The sequence below is a fragment of the Triticum urartu genome, chromosome 4A (assembly GCF_056163025.1).
Source record: "Triticum urartu cultivar PI428250 chromosome 4A, HENAU_Tu73, whole genome shotgun sequence".
Taxonomy (NCBI): domain Eukaryota; kingdom Viridiplantae; phylum Streptophyta; class Magnoliopsida; order Poales; family Poaceae; genus Triticum; species Triticum urartu.
In genome coordinates, this window is record NC_141876.1 from 604,752,970 (window position 1) to 604,768,204 (window position 15,235).

A 15,235-nucleotide genomic window follows, 5' to 3' on the forward strand; every position below is an offset into this window, starting at 1 on the left:
TCTGATTGACATGACCCATTCCATTAGCTTAGCACCCGATCGTTTAGTATGTTGCTATTGCTTTCTTCATGACTTATACATGTTCCTATGACTATGAGATTATGCAACTCCCGTTTGCCGGAGGAACACTTTGTGTGCTACCAAACGTCACAACGTAAATGGGTGATTATAAAGGTGCTCTACAGGTGTCTCCAAAGGTAGATGTTGGGTTGGCGTATTTCGAGATTAGGATTTGTCACTCCGATTGTCGGAGAGGTATCTCTGGGCCCTCTCGGTAATGCACATCACATAAGCCTTGCAAGCATTTCAACTAGTGAGTTAGTTGCGAGATGATGCATTACAGATGAGTTAATGCCGGTAATGAGATTGAACTAGGTATTGGATACCGATGATCGAATCTCGGGCAAGTAACATACCGATGACAAAGGGAACAACGTATGTTGTTATGCGGTCTGACCGATAAAGATCTTCGTAGATTATGTAGGAGCCAATATGGGCATCCAGGTCCCGCTATTGGTTATTGACCAGAGAGGTGTCTAGGTCATGTCTACATAGTTCTCGAACCCGTAGGGTCCGCACGCTTAACGTTCGTTGACGATATAGTACTATGTGAGTTATGTATATTGGTTACCGAATGTTGTTCAGAGTCCGGGATGAGATCACGGACATGACGAGGAACTCCGGAATGGTCCGGAGATAAAGTTTGATATATGTGATAATAGTGTTTGATCACCGGAAGGGTTCCGGAAATCACCGGAAGGGGTTCCGGATGTTTCCCGAAATGTTTGGGTACGAGAACACTTTATTTGGGCCAAAGGGGAAAGCCCACAAGGTTTTTGGAAAGCGCAAAAGGAAGATTTGCGGAGTCCAGGGGCCAGACGCCAGGGTCCCTGGCGTCTGGGTCCAGACGCCGGGAACCCTGGCGTCTGGCCCTGGAGTCCGAGAAGGACTCTTTCCTTTCGGGTGAAACCGACTTTGTGGAGGCTTTTACTCTAAGTTTCGACCCCAGGGCTCAACATATAAATAGAGGGGCAGGGCTAGCACCAAAGAATCATCAAGAAACACCAAGTCGTGTGCCGGCAACCCCTTCTCCTCTAGTTTATCCTCTGTCATAGTTTTCGTAGTGCTTAGGCGAAGCCCTGCGGAGATTGTTCTTCACCAACACCGTCACCACGCCGTCGTGCTGCCGGAACTCATCTACTACTTCGCCCCTCTTGCTGGATCGAGAAGGCGAGGACGTCACCGAGCCGAACGTGTGCAGAACTTGGAGGTGCCGTGCTTTTGGTACTTGGATCGGTCAGACGTGAAGACGTACGACTACATCAACCGCGTTGATATAACGCTTCCGCGAACGGTCTACGAGGGTACGTAGACAACACTCTCCCCTTTCGTTGCTATACATCACCATGATCTTGCGTGTGCGTAAGAAATTTTTTGAAATTACTACGTTCCCCAACAGTGGTATCAGAGCCTAGGTTTTATGGTTTGATGTTATTTGCACGAGCAGAACACAAGTAAGTTGTGGGCGATATAAGTCATACTGCCTACCAGCATGTCATACTTTGGTTCGGCGGTATTGTTGGACGAGGCGACCCGGACCGACATTACGTGTACGCTTACGCGAGACTGGTTCTCCCGACGTGCTTTGCACATAGGTGGCTTGCGGGCGACAGTCTCTCCAACTTTAGTTGAACCAAGTGTGGCTACGCCCGGTCCTTGCGAAGGTTAAAACGGAGTCAAATTGACAAACTATCGTTGTGGTCTTGATGCGTAGGTGAGATTGGTTCTTGCTTAAGCCCGTAGCAGCCACGTAAAACTTGCAACAACAAAGTAGATGACGTCTAACTTGTTTTTGCAGGGCATGTTGTGATGTGATATGGTCAAGACATGATGCTAAATTTTATTGTATGAGATGATCATGTTTTGTAACCGAGTTATCGGCAACTGGCAGGAGCCATATGGTTGTCGCTTTATTGTATGCAATGCAATCGCGATGTAATGCTTTACTTTATCACTAAGCGGTAGCGATAGTCGTGGAAGCATAAGATTGGCGAGACGACAACGATGCTACGATGGAGATCAAGGTGTCACGCCGGTGACGATGGTGATCATGACGGTGCTTCGGAGATGGAGATCACAAGCACAAGATGATGATGGCCATATCATATCACTTATATTGATTGCATGTGATCTTTATCTTCTATGCATCTTATCTTGCTTTGATTGACGGTAGCATTATAAGATGATCTCTCACTAAATTATCAAGAAGTGTTCTCCCTGAGTATGCACCGTTGCCAAAGTTCGTCGTGCCCAGACACCACGTGATGATCGGGTGTGATAAGCTCTACGTCCATCTACAACGGGTGCAAGCCAGTTTTGCACACGCAGAATACTCAGGTTAAACTTGACGAGCCTAGCATATGCAGATATGGCCTCGGAACATGGAGACCAAAAGGTCGAGCGTGAATCATATAGTAGATATGATCAACATAGTGATGTTCACCAATGAGACTACTCCATCTCACGTGATGATCGGACATGGCTTAGTTGATTTGGATCACGTGATCACTTAGAGGATTAGAGGGATATCTATCTAAGTGGGAGTTCTTAAGTAATATGATTAAATTGAACTTAAATTTATCATGAACTTAGTCCTGGTAGTATTTTGCAAATTATGTTGTAGATCAATAGCTCGCGTTGTTACTTCCTTGTGTTTATTTTGATATGTTCCTAGAGAAAATTGTGTTGAAAGATGTTAGTAGCAATGATGCGGATTGGATCCGTGATCTGAGGTTTATCCTCATTGCTGCACAGAAGAATTATGTCCTTGATGCACCGCTAGGTGACAGACCTATTGCAGGAGCAGATGCAGACGTTATGAACATTTGGCTAGCTCAATATGATGACTACTTGATAGTTTAGTACACCATGCTTAACTGCTTAGAATCGGGACATCAAAGACGTTTTGAACGTCATGGACCATATGAGATGTTCCAAGAGTTGAAGTTAATATTTCAAGCAAATACCCGAGTTGAGAGATATGAAGTCTCCAACAAGTTCTATAGCTAAAAGATGGAGGAGAATCGCTCAACTAGTGAGCATGTGCTCAGATTGTCTGGGTACTACAATCGCTTGAATCAAGTGGAAGTTAATCTTCCAGATAAGATAGTGATTGACAGAATTCTCTAGTCACCATCACCAAGTTAGTAGAACTTTGTGATGAACTATAATATGCAAGGGATAACGGAAACAACTCCCAAGCTCTTCGTGATGCTGAAATCAACGAAGGTAGAAATCAAGAAAAACATCAGGTGTTGATGGTTGACAAGACCACTAGTTTCAAGAAAAGGGCAAAGGGAAGAAGGGGAACTTCAAGAAGAACGGCAAGCAAGTTGCTGCTCAAGTGAAGAAGCCCAAGTCTGATCCTAATCCTGAGACTAAATGCTTCTACTGCAAAGGGACTGGTCACTGGAAGCGGAACTACCCCAAGTGATTGGCGGATAAGAAGGATGGCAAAGTGAACATAAGTATATTTGATATACATGTTATTGATATGTACTTTACTAGTGTTTATAGCAACCCCTCAGTATTTGATGCTAGTTCAGTTGCTAAGAGTAGTAACTCGAAACAGGAGTTGCAGAATGAACAAAGACTAGTTAAGGGTGAAGTGACGATGTGTGTTGGAAGTGGTTCCAAGATTGATATGATCATCATCGCACACTCCCTATACTTTCAGGATTAGTGTTGAACCTAAATAAGTGTTATTTGGTGTTTGCGTTGAGCATGAATATGATTTGATCATGTTTATTGTAATACGATTATTCATTTAAGTAAAAGAATAAATTGTTGTTCTGTTTACATGAATAAAACCTTATATGGTTACACACCCAATGAAAATAGTTTATTGGATCTCGATCTTAGTGATACACATATTCATAATATTGAAACCAAAAGATGTGAAGTTAATAATGATAGTGCAACTTATTTGTGGCACTGCCGTTTAGGTCATATTGGTGTAAAGCGCATGAAGAAACTCCATGCTGATGGGATTTTGGAATCACTTGATTATGAATCACTTGATGCTTGCGAACCATGCCTTATGGGCAAGATGACTAAAACGCCATTCTTCGGAACAATGAAGCAAGCAACAGGTTTGTTGGAAATCATACATACTGATGTATGTGGTCCGATGAATATTAAGGCTTACAGCAGGTATCATTATTTTCTGACCTTCACAAGATGATTTGAGCAGATATGGGGATATCTACTTAATGAAACATAAGTCTGAAACATTTGAACAGTTCAAAAATTTCAGAGTGAAGTGGAAAATCATCGTGACAAGAAAATAAAAGTTTCTACGATATGATCGCAGAGGAAAAATATTTGAGTTACGAGTTTGGTCTTCAGTTAAAACAATGTGAAATAGTTTCACTACTCACGCCACCTGGAACACCACAATGTAATGGTGTGTCCGAACGTCATAACCGTACTTTATTAGATATGGTGTGACCTATGATGTTTCTTACCGATTTACCACTATCGTTTTGGGGTTATGCATTAAAGACAACTGCATTTACGTTTAAAAGGGCACCATCTAAGTCCGTTGAGACGACACAATCTGAACTGTGGTTTGGCAAGAAACCAAAGTTGTCATTTCTTAAAGTTTGGGATTGTGATGCTTATATGAAAAGGTTTCATCCTGATAAGCTCAAAACCAAATCGGAGAAATATGTCTTCATAGGATACCCAAAGGAAACTGCTGGGTACACCTTCTATCACAGATCCGAAGGCAAATTCGTTGCCAAGAATGGATCCTTTCCAGAGAAGGAGTTTCTCTCGAAAGAAGTGAGTGGGAGGAAAGTAGAAAACTTGATAAGGTAATTGTACCTTCTCCCTTATTGGAAAGTAGTTCATCATAGAAATCTATTCTTATGACTACTACACCAATTAGTGAGGAAGCTAATGATGATGATCATGTAACTTCAGATCAAGCTACTACCGAATCTCGTAGGTAAACCAGAGTGAGATCCGCACCAGAGTGGTACGGTAATCCTGTTCTGGAGGTCATGTTACTTGACCATGACGAACCTACGAACTATGAGGAAGCGATGATGAGCCCAGATTCCGCGAAATGGTTTGAGGCCATGAAATCTGAGATATGATCCATGTATGAGAACAAAGTTTGGACTTTGGTTGACTTGCCCGATGATCGGCAAGCAATTGAGAATAAATGGATCTTCAAGAGGAAGACGGACGCTGATAGTAGTGTTACTATCTACAAAGCTAGAATTGTCGCAAAAGGTTTTTGACAAGTTCAAGGTGTTGACTACGATGAGAGCTTCTCACTCGTATCTATGCTTGAGTCTGTCCGAATCATGTTAGTAATTGCCGCATTTTATGAAATCTGGCAAATGGATAAAAAAACTGCATTCCTTAATGGATTTACTAAAGAAGAGTTGTATATGATGCAACCAGAAGGTTTTGTCAATCCGAAAGGTGCTAACAAAATGTGCAAGCTCCAGCGATCCATCTGTGGACTGGTGCAAGCATCTCGGAGTTGGAATATACGCTTTGATGAGTTGATCAAAGCATATAGTTTTATATAGACTTGCGGTGAAGCCTGTATTTACAAGAAAGTGAGTGGGAGCACTACAGCATTTCTGATAAGTATATGTGAATGACATATTGTTGATCGGAAATAATGTAGAATTATTCTGTAAAGCATAAATGAGTGTTTGAAAGGAGTTTTTCAAAGAAAGACTTCGGTGAAGCTGCTTACATATTGAGCTCCAAGATCTATAGAGATAGATCAAGACGCTTGATAAGTTTTTTCAATGAGTACATACCTTGACAAGATTGTGAAGTAGTTCAAAATGGAACAGTCAAAGAAAGAGTTCTTGCCTATATTACAAGGTGTGAAGTTGAGTAAGACTCAAAGCCCGACCACGGCAGAAGATAGAAAGAGAATGAAAGTCATTTCCTATGCCTTGGCCATAGGTTCTATAAAGTATGTCATGGTGTATACCAGATCTATTGTATACCCTGCACTGATTTGGCAAGGGAGTACAATAGTGATCTAGGAGTAGATCACTGGACAGCGGTCAGAATTATCCTTAGTGAAATAAGGATATGTTTCTCGATTATGGACGTGACAAAAAGGTTCGTCGTAAAGGGTTATGCCGATGCAAGATTTGACACTAATCTAGATGACTCTAAGTCTCGGTCTAGATACATATTGAAAGTGGGAGCAATTAGCTAGAGTAGCTCCATGCAGAGCATTGTTGACATAGAAATTTGCAAAATACATGTGGATCTGAATGTGGCAGACCCGTTGACTAAGATTCTCTCACAAGCAAAACATGATCACACCTTAGTACTCTTTGGGTGTTAATCACATAGCGATGTGAACTAGATTACTGAATCTAGTAAACCCTTTGGGTGTTGGTCACATGGCGATGTGAACTATGGGTGTTAATCACATGATGATGTGAATTATCAATGTTAATCACATGGTGATGTGATCTAGATTATTGACTCTAGTGCAAGTGGGAGACTGAAAGAAATATGCCCTAGAGGCAATAATAAAGTTATTATTTATTTCCTTATATCATGATAAATGTTTATTATTCATGCTAGAATTGTATTAACCGGAAACATAATACATGTGTGAATACATAGACAAACAGAGTGTCACTAGTATGCCTCTACTTGACTAGCTCGTTAATCAAAGATGGTTATGTTTCCTAACCATGGACAAAGAGTTGTTATTTGATTAACGGGATCACATCATTAGATGAATGATCTGATTGACATGACCCATTCCATTAGCTTAGCACCCGATCGTTTAGTATGTTGCTATTGCTTTCTTCATGACTTATACATGTTCCTATGACTATGAGATTATGCAACTCCCGTTTGCCGGAGGAACACTTTGTGTGCTACCAAATGTCAGAACGTAAATGGGTGATTATAAAGGTGCTCTACAGGTGTCTCCAAAGGTAGATGTTGGGTTGGCGTATTTCGAGATTAGGATTTGTCACTCCGATTGTCGGAGAGGTATCTCTGGGGCCTCTCGGTAATGCACATCACATAAGCCTTGCAAGCATTGCAACTAATGAGTTAGTTGCGAGATGATGCATTACAGAATGAGTAAAGAGACTTGCCGGTAACGAGATTGAACTAGGTATTGGATACCGATGATCAAATCTCGGGCAAGTAACATACCGATGACAAAGGGAACAACGTATGTTGTTATGCGGTCTGACCGATAAAGATCTTCGTAGATTATGTAGGAGCCAATATGGGCATCCAGGTCCCGCTATTGGTTATTGACCAGAGAGGTGTCTAGGTCATGTCTACATAGTTCTCGAACCCGTAGGGTCCGCACGCTTAACGTTCGTTGACGATATAGTACTATGTGAGTTATGTATATTGGTGACCGAATGTTGTTCGGAGTCCGGGATGAGATCACGGACATGACGAGGAACTCCGGAATGGTCCGGAGATAAAGTTTGATATATGTGATAATAGTGTTTGATCACCGGAAGGGTTTCGGAAATCACCGGAAGGCGTTCCGGATGTTTCCCGAAATGTTTGTGTACGAGAACACTTTATTTGGGCCAAAGGGGAAAGCCCACAAGGTTTATGGAAAGTGCAAAAGGAAGATTTGCGGAGTCCAGGGGCCAGACGCCAGGGTCCCTGGCGTCTGGGTCTAGACGCCGGGAACCCTGGCGTCTGGCCCTGGAGTCCGAGAAGGACTCTTGCCTTTCGGGTGAAACCGACTTTGTGGAGGCTTTTACTCCAAGTTTCGACCCCAGGGCTCAACATATAAATAGAGGGGCAGGGCTAGCACCAAAGAATCATCAAGAAACACCAAGCCATGTGCCGGCAACCCCGTCTCCTCTAGTTTATCCTCTGTCATAGTTTTCGTAGTGCTTAGGCGAAGCCCTGCGGAGATTGTTCTTCACCAACACCGTCACCACGCCGTCATGCTGCCGGAACTCATCTACTACTTCGCCCCTCTTGCTGGATCGAGAAGGAGAGGACGTCACCGAGCCGAACGTGTGCAGAACTCGGAGGTGCCGTGCTTTCGGTACTTGGATCGGTCGGACGTGAAGACGTACGACTACATCAACCGCGTTGATATAACGCTTCCGCGAACGGTCTATGAGGGTACGTAGACAACACTCTCCCCTCTAGTTGCTATACATCACCATGATCTTGCGTGTGCGTAGGAATTTTTTTGAAATTACTACGTTCCCCAACACCAAAAACCAAGATCTATCCCTCAACTACAAGGGGAGGTAAGGAATTGCCATCTAGCTCTGCACTTGATTCACCTTATGTTATGAGTAAGTTTGCGACACCTACATCTGCTTCTGCTATTCGTTCTGATATGTCGCATGTTATTGATGATGCCACTTCTGCTATGCATGATACTTATGATGAAACTGCTTCTATTCCTGATACTACCGTGCCCCTTAGTGAATTTCTTGATGAACAAATTGCTAGGGCTAGAGAAAAAGAAATTATTGAATCTGAATACGATGATGATAGTGATGATGAAAATATGCCTGTTATTCCTGAAGGTTATCTTTTTGATAGGGAATCTTCTGCCGCTATTTTTGCTTGCAAAGATAGATATGAGCTTAAGAGGTTATTAATTAAATGGAACAAAGAATCACTTAGAGATAAAATGAGACCCGACCCTGCTTTTGCTACTTCACCTATATGTGTTCCTGATAAAGATTATGAATTCTCTGTTGATCCTGATATAATTACTTTGGTTGAATCTGATCCGTTTTTTGGCTATGAATCTGAAACTGTTGTGGCACATCTTACTAAGTTAAATGATATAGCTGCCCTGTTCACTAATGATGAGAGATCGCGTTACCTTTATATACTCAAAATATTTCCGTTCTCATTAAAGGGTGATGCTAAGATATGGTTTAATTCTCTTGAACCTGGTTGTGTGCGTAGTCCCCAGGATATGATTTATTACTTGTCTGCTAAATATTTCCCTGCTCATAAGAAACAAGCTGCTTTGAGGGAAATATACAACTTTGTGCAAATTAAAGAAGAGAGTCTTCCACAAGCTTGGGGGAGGCTTCTCAAGTTACTTAATGCTTTGCCTGATCATCCTCTTAAGAAACCTGAAATACTTGATATCTTTTATAATGGACTAACCGATGCTTCCAGAGATTACCTGGATAGTTGTGCTGGTTCTCTTTTCAGGGAAAGAACACCGGATGAAGCTGAAATTCTATTAAATAATATGTTGACAAACGAAAATAATTGGGCACCTCCTGAGCCAGCTCCAGAGCCATCTCCTGCTCCAATTACTGAGCCTATTCCTAAACCAACTCCGAAGAAGAGAGGTATTTTATTTCTCAGTCCCGACGATATGCAAGAGGCAAAGAATCTATGAAAGAAAAAGGTATTAAAGCTGAAGACGTTAAGAATTTACCTCCTATTGAAGAAATACATGGTCTTAATTCACCGCCTGTTGAAGAAATATATGATCTTAATTATTTATTTACTGAAGAACCTCTTGGTCCCGATATCCCGACACAGGTAGTAAAGGTAAATTATCTCTATAGATATGATAAAGCTGAAGTCCCTCCTACTAAAATTGCTAGTCAATGCTTGGATGAGTTTGATAACTTTATGTATAAGCAAGACGACTTCAGTGCTTATTTTGGTAGACAATTAAAAGAAAATGATTATATGATTAGACGCTTGGGTGATTATATGGCTGATATTAAAGGTGAACTTAAACTTGTTAGCAAACATGCTTCTATGGTTACCACTCAAGTAGAACAAGTACTTAAGGCTCAAAAAGAAGTGCTTGATGAAATGAATAATAAGAAAAATGATTATGTTGTTAGAGTGGCTACTAGAACTGGTAGAATGACTCAGGAACCTTTGTATCCTGAAGGCCACCCTAAGAGAGTCGAGCAAGATTCTCAAAGAAATAATATTGATGTTCCTAGTTCTTCTAAAAAGAAGAAGAAGAAATATGATAGAACTGTGCAAACTTCTAGTGAACCTATTGCTGAACCACCTAATAATCCAAATGATATTTCTATATCTGACGCTGAAAGACAATCTGGTAACGAACATGAACCTAGTAAAAATATTAATAATGATGTTCATGATGATGCTCAACCTAGTAATGACAATGACGTAGAAATTGAACCTACTGTTGATCTTGATAACCCACAATCAAAGAATCAACGTTATGATAAAAGAGACTTTGTTGCTAGGAAACATGGTAAAGAAAGGGAACCTTGGGTTCAGAAACCCATGCCTTTTCCTCCGAAACCATCCAAGAAAAAGGATAATGAGGATTTTGAGCGCTTTGCTGAAATGATTAGGCCTATCTTTTTGCGTTTGAGATTAACCGATGTGCTCAAAACAAATCCTTATGCTAAATATATGAAGGATATCATTACTAATAAAAGAAAGATACCGAAAGCTGAGATTTCCACCATGCTTGCTAATTATACTTTTAAGGGTGGAATACCAAAGAAACTTGGAGACCCCGGAGTACCTACTATACCTTACTCCATTAAAAGAAATTATATTAAAACTGCTTTATGTGATCTTGGAGCCGGTGTTAGTGTTATGCCTCTCTCTTTATATCGTAGACTTGACTTGAATAAGCTGACACCTACTGAAATATCTTTGCAAATGGCTGATAAATCAACTGCTATACCTGTCGATATCTGTGAGGATGTGCTTGCTGTGGTTGCAAACGTTACTATTTTAACGGACTTTGTTATTCTTGATATTCCCGAGGATGATAGTATGTCTATTATTCTTGGAAGACCTTTTCTTAATACTGCAGGGGCTGTTATTGATTGCAACAAAGGCAACGTCACTTTTCATGTTAATGGTAATGAGCATACGGTACACTTTCCGAGGAAACAACCTCAAGTTCATAGTATCAACTCTATTGGAAAAATTCCATCGATTATATTTGGAGGTTTTGAATTTCCTCTTCCTACTGTCAAGAAGAAATATGATATTCTTATTATTGGGGATGTGCATATCCCCATTGAGGTAACTTAGTGTTATTCGGAATTTCTCCGGTTTCATGATTATCGGAATGAGTTTGTTAACAAGACTTGATCAACCTTGTTAGTGGATTCTTTTTGATAAGCATGAGATGGATGAAACTAGAAGCACAACCTTCTGTACCCTCTCTATGTTTTCTGTTATTTATATTAAATAAAGTAAAAATAGTATTTTTCTGTCTGTTTCCTGACTTATCTGTGCAATATAAAAATATCCCGAAAATAAAAGTCCTCAGAATGCCATGCCAATTTAACATGATTTTTTCGGGAATATTTGAGGATTTACTGTGCAAAAATTACCGCGGGAGGAGCTGCCACCTGGCCACGAGGGTGGTGGGCGCGCCCCCCTATAGGGCGCGCCCCCTGCCTCGTGGGCCCACGGTGGCCCTCTCCACTTATCCCAGCACCCACCTTCTTCCTCTATCTCACACAAACCCGAAAAACCAACTCAAGCACGAGTTCCAGCCACTTTTGCTGCGATTTTCGATCTCCTTGCTCAAAGCACCTCTCTCAAAACTGCTTGGGGAGATTGTTCCTTGGTATGTGACTCCTCCGTTGGTCCAATTAGTTTTTGTTCTAGTGCTTTATTCTCTGCAAATTTGTGTTGCTTAGGTGACCATGTTCTTGAGCTTGCATGTCAAATTTATATGGTTCCAAGTAGTTCTAATGCTTGATATAGGCTCTAGGCACTTGTAGGAGTAGTTGCTATCAGTTTTATTGAGTTTGGTTCACTTTTATTTTGAAGTTACTAAAAATTTCAGAATATTTCAGAAAATGATGAGGAGATTATTGAGGGGCTCATCGAGCCAAAGCTCGAAGGAAAAGGCACCGAAGCCTAAGTATAATTTGCCACGCACCGCGGAGATTCGGGCGTGTGAATGGCCTTCTGATGATTTCTTGAGAGCAGCCGATATCTATGAAGATTTTCATGAATTGGCTCACAATGCAGGCCTCACCGCTTTCCTCCATGACCAATGCGATCAGTATCTCTTACTCACAAATAGGTTTGTGCAAAACTTTCATTTTCATTCTAGGGACTCACCACCTACGGTGGTGTTTCATTTATATGATGAGCATAAGGAAATGTCACTTTATGATTTCTGTCGGGTTTTTTTAGTCCCTTTTGAGGGCAAGACAGAAGAACCACATCATGATGATGTGGCTGGGTTTATTGATAATATCACTGTAGGAGAAACCAGGAAGGTTTCCGATGCACGAATCACTAGCATACATTTTCCTGTTTTGCGTTACTTTGCATTATTCGCTAGTCGTTGTTTAATTGGACGCGGAAATTCTGGAAACCTTAGTATCCTTGATTTAATTATTCTGCTCCAAGGTTTATACAGTGATAACACTTTTAGTTTGGGTGGTATTATTGCTAGACGGTTAAATATGAACCGTACTAAGGGCCCCATCTTTGGAGGCATCTATGCCACACGCCTAGCCGCACATTTTAACATACCTATTAGGCATGCTGAGAAGGAAGAAAAGGTGCTGCCCCGTGTTTATCTAGATCATAAAAGTATGGTGGCACATGATTTTATTGTTAAAAATAGGGCAGGGGAGCTTAAATATCAATTGTTCTTTAATAAACATCATCCTGAGACTATTACCTTGCCTGCTCCTTCTTTGTTTGATTTGACTGCAGGCACGTACCTTGTTCCGTTGACGGCTATTCACGCCTACCGGAACCCTGCACCAGTCGAGGAGCTAGAATAGGAACCACAAGATGAGCCTCCACGACAATCTGTTTATTCTTGGGATCCAGAGATGACTGTCAGCCAATGGCAGTCAGAGTCTTCTTCTTCATCACAGTATGATCTCAACTATCCTTCCTCATCACAGTACGACCCCAACAACTATTATTATGGATATCCGCCAGGCCAGCCATGGCCATAGACCAACTTAGGCCAAAAGCCTAAGCTTGGGGGAGTACGTATTTCTCACCGACATTACATTTATGTTCACACACACTCATTGCTAGATGTGGGTGCTCATACTTTTTCACTGTAATATCCATGCTAGTTTATTTTCTTTTTCCTGCTTTCTTCTTGTGTGTTTGTTAAACCTTAAAAAAAACCAAAAAATCAGTAGTAGTTTATTTCTCTGCTGTAGTAGTAATAATTAAAAAGAAAACCCAAAATATTTCCCGTTCTTCTTCTGCTTGTTGGGAGCTTTCCCGTGTAAATAGTTTTATTTCTTTTGTTTTCTTTGGGGGTCAGTAGGAGAAGACTATAATTAAATTGTTGAAGTGGCTCTTATATGCATTATTGTTGATTTAACCAAGAGCCCATATTGCCTTGTCTTCTCCTGTTTATTGAATGCTCGCAGATTCCAGCTTAGTCCAATACACGTGCACTCTTATTATTATTCACACCGTTCGGTCGTGCAAGTGAAAGGCAATTATGATGATATATGATGGACTGACTGAGATGAGAAAAGCTGGTATGAACTCAACCTCTTTTGTTTTTGTAAATATGATGAGTCCCTCGTTCTTGATTCAGCTTATTATGAATAAACATGTTTGCAATGACAATTAGATATCAGAGTTGCTTGTGCCATGCTTGATTAGCTATGAGTTATAATGATTTACCTTGTATGCCGACGTGCCATTGAGATGATTATGATGTGGTATGATAGGGTGGTATCCTCTTTTGAATGATTTAAGTGACTTGACTTGGCACATGTTCATGCATGTAGTTGAAACAAAATCAACATAGCCTTCATGATATTTATGTTCATGGTGGATTATATCCTACTCATGCTTGCATCCAATGTTTATTAATTTTAATGCATGTACATGGCTGTTGTCGCTCTCTAGTTGGTCGCTTCCCAGTCTTTTGCTAGCCTTCACTTATACTAAGCGGGAATACTACTTGTGCATCCAATCCCTTAAACCCCAAAGTTATGCCAGATGAGTCCACCATACCTTCCTATATGCGGTATCTACCTACCGTTCCAAGTAAATTTGTATGTGCCAAACTCTAAACCTTCATATAAACATTCTGTTTTGTATGCTCGAATAGCTCATGTATCAACAAAGGCTGTGCTTAACTTCCGTGTTAGGCGGGTTATTCTCAAGAGGAGTGGACTCCACTCCTCACTCAAGAGAAAATGGCTGGTCACCGGGATGCCCAGTCCCATGCTTTATGCAAACTAAATCAAAATTAATTGCAAACAAAACTCCCCCTGGGACCTGATGTATGTTGGAGGCACTCGTTGTTTCGAGCAAGCCATGGATTGATGCTTGTTGGTGGAGGGGGAGTATAAACTTTACCATTCTGTTTGGGAACCGCCTATAATGTGTTTAGCATGGAAGATATCGCCATCTCTTAGTTGTTACGTTGACAATGAAAGTATACCGCTCAAAATACAATTTATCTCTATTTCAAAACCGAGCTCTGGCACCTCTACAAATCTCTGCTTCCCTCTGCGAAGGGCCTATCCATTTACTTTTATGTTGAGTCATCACCCTCTTATTAAAAAGCACTAGCTGGAGAGCATAGCCGTTATTTGCATTCATCACTGTTAATTTATATTGGGTATGACTATGATTGGATCTCTTTCACCATGAATTACAATGTCTAGTCAGTCCTTGATCTTTAAAGATGCCCTGCATTTATGTTTTACGGTCTCAGAAAGGGCTAGCGAGATACCATCTTGTTATATCATATTATGATTGTTTTGAGAAAGTGTTGTCATCCGAGATTTATTATTATGACTTGCTAGTTGATTATGCTATTGATATGAGTAATTATGAGACCTGAGAATTATTGCAAGTGTGGTTAGTTATGATCTATGCTGAAAACTTGAATGCTGGCTTGACATAGTTACAACAACAAGAGCAAACAGAGTTTGTAAAAGTTTTTATTTCTTTCTTTCAGTTTGTCAACTGAATTGCTTGAGGACAAGCAAGGGTTTAAGCTTGGGGGAGTTGATACGTCTCTGTCGTATCTACTTTTCCAAACACTTTTGCCCTTGTTTTGGACTCTAACTTGTATGATTTGAATGGAACTAACCCGGACTGACGCTGTTTTCAGCAGAATTACCATGGTGTTGTTTTATGTGCAGAAAACAAATATTCTCGGAATGTCCTGAAACTCCACGGGAGGTCTTAGAAAAAATAATAAAAAATCCTCGCCAAATATGAAGACCAG